General features: G+C 46.8%; 1 pseudogene; it reads left to right on the forward strand.

Moving 5' to 3' along the window:
• Window positions 1-1,107: 1,107 nt before the first annotated feature.
• On the forward strand, window positions 1,108-1,216 carry LOC116269949 (annotated as a pseudogene).
• Window positions 1,217-2,498: the final 1,282 nt, after the last annotated feature.

Genomic DNA, 2,498 nt, shown 5'->3' on the forward strand with positions numbered 1-2,498 from the left:
GCTGAGAATTCCAGGCCAAAGCCTTTACAGCCTTTGGATTTGAAATCATTTCATTAAGATAATTTTCTACTTTAGTTCTTTTTGATGGCATATTCTCTGCATAAAAAGGGCTCATGGCATTTGTTTATTCCTAAAACCTGATCCTATTTTGTGGGCCTCAGAAATCCAAAGTCATGGTTAGAGTTTGCATACCTAACAAATTTTAGCAGAAGCTCTGGGGTCCTCATGCCACATCCCCGCTGCAGCCCATTTGATTTCAACATAACTGAGGGGGACAGTTCTGGCACGTTGCCAGTATCTCCCCTCAAACACTTCCCAAGGCTTCTCTGCTTCAGGCCCCCCTCCAAAACCTGAGAAGGCCACTCAGTCCTTGTGCCAACAAGCAAGGGACCTGCTCTCAATCCATGTGGAACAGGGCACAGCAGATAAATAGCCCAGCTTCTCATGCTCCACAGGCAACCTTAGTGTAGTCTACTCAATTCCCAGAGGGCTCTTGTTGCCCATGGTGAAAACCAACTCCATAATATACCCTTTCTTGCTTTCCCTCCTTCCCTTTCTCACTTACCCCATCCTCTCACTTACCCCATCCTCTCACTTACCCCATCCTCTCACTTACCCCATCCTCTCACTTTAGCTTCCTGGGGTCATTTCAAAAGCAAAACAAAAAGGAAACAAACACACCCTCTCTGCACCCAGTCTCAACTCAGCTCTTGGAGGAAAGCAAACGAAGACACAGAGCAAGCCTATGGACCTCCTAGTGGGGCAGCATTACAGGAGTCATTTTTTTTTTTTTTTTTTTTTTTTTTTTTGAGACAGTCTTGCTCTGTCGCCCAGGCTGGAGTGCAGAGGCTCACTGCGACCTCCACCTCCCGGGTTCAAGCAATTCCCCTGCCTCAGCCTCCCGAGCAGCTGGGATTATGGCACACACCACCACACCTGGCTAATTTTTTTTGTACTTTTAGTAGAGACAGGGTTTCACTCTGTCAACCAGACCGGTCTTCAACTCCTGACCTCAGGCAATCTGCCTGCCTTGGCCTCCCAAAGTGCTAGGATTACAGGCATGAGCCACCGTGCCTGGTCAGGAGTCATTCTTAAGACAGAACACGTGTCTAAGGCCATACTACCCTGGACACACCTGATCTCAGATGTTAAGCAGGGTTGGGCCTGTCTAGTATTTGGATGGAAGACTGCCTGGGAATATCAGGTGCTATGGCCTTTAAAATAAATTATAAGAAAAAGAACACTAGAAATTGCTCTGCCCCCACTCCCTTTTGTCCTTGAGTGCAGTTAATGGAATTTGAGGCAGCCAGTTCAATAGCAGACGAGTTAGGCCTGGCATTAACAATTCACAGCTGGAAGCCTCATGTACACACTAGTGAGGTCCACACGGAATTTAGGTACTTTTGTAGAAGCACAGCAAGAGGAGCAAAAAAATTGTTCCTGGGCCTCTACCTGTTTCAAGGTAAGCCTTCACTGAGATTCTAAGACTCTCTTTTGATGATTAAATCCCTCTCTCAGCCTTCCCCGCAATACCAAGACTTGGTTCAAGACTTGAACAATAACTACAGCCTTGTTCAAGGTCAGCTATGTCTGACCTCTCAGCTGGGCATCTGTTAAGGCCCAAGCAGCAGCCCCCTTATACGCAGCCCTGTCTGTATAGAAAACCACACTTTCCTGTATAAAAATACCCTTTTGCCTGTAGGCGAAGCCACCATAATCTGCAGTGAGCCACCAACATCATTTTCCCATGTGGTTCCCTTAATTAAGCCCAGGGCCTAAGCCTCTTACAAGGCGAGGCCAACTAGAAGCCGCTACACAGCGGCAAAAACTAGCCACACAGCCAAATACAGGTCACTGCAGACTGACAGGGTGAAAAGTCACCAGCCTAGGCTGTATCCGCTATTTTGATCCCCAAACTGGACACATTATCTCCTTTCCGAGGTCCCCAGTTCATGTACCAGTGTTAAGAGTTTGGGGAATCAATACATTATCACATTTTTTTAGTCAAGTTCAGAACCGACTAAAGAGAGATAGACGCAGCGATCAGGCAGATGGAGATTAAAATATTATCTTGATTACTGGTGAAGCTGTTTGCAGAATGTGGCTTAGGTTACCACCAAGGGGATTCTCTAATATGTAATCCTGGAATTAAACTGAAGTAATTGCAGGGGCAGAGGCTTTAAGCTTGCCTGTCACTGCATGGCAGAGGGAAGATTAAATTCCACCCAAACTGCCACTTCTTCTCTTAAGAGGAGTGGATGAGGCGGCGGAAAGAGGCCGGGAATGCTACTCTAGATAATCTGTCCAAAAGGAAACAGGAAGAATGCTCCCTCCTAGCAGCTTCCTCTGCCTACACTTCTTACGTTAGGCCAAATGGCGGCTATCAGTCTCAGCTCCACATCACTGCCTTGTACCTGCACCCATCAGATGGAGAATGCCCCTAACCAAGTTCATCTCATTCATCTCTGGACAGAACTTCACTGCAGAACATGTCACAA

This window comes from Papio anubis, chromosome 12 (genome assembly GCF_008728515.1).
Source record: "Papio anubis isolate 15944 chromosome 12, Panubis1.0, whole genome shotgun sequence".
In the NCBI taxonomy this organism is placed as follows: domain Eukaryota; kingdom Metazoa; phylum Chordata; class Mammalia; order Primates; family Cercopithecidae; genus Papio; species Papio anubis.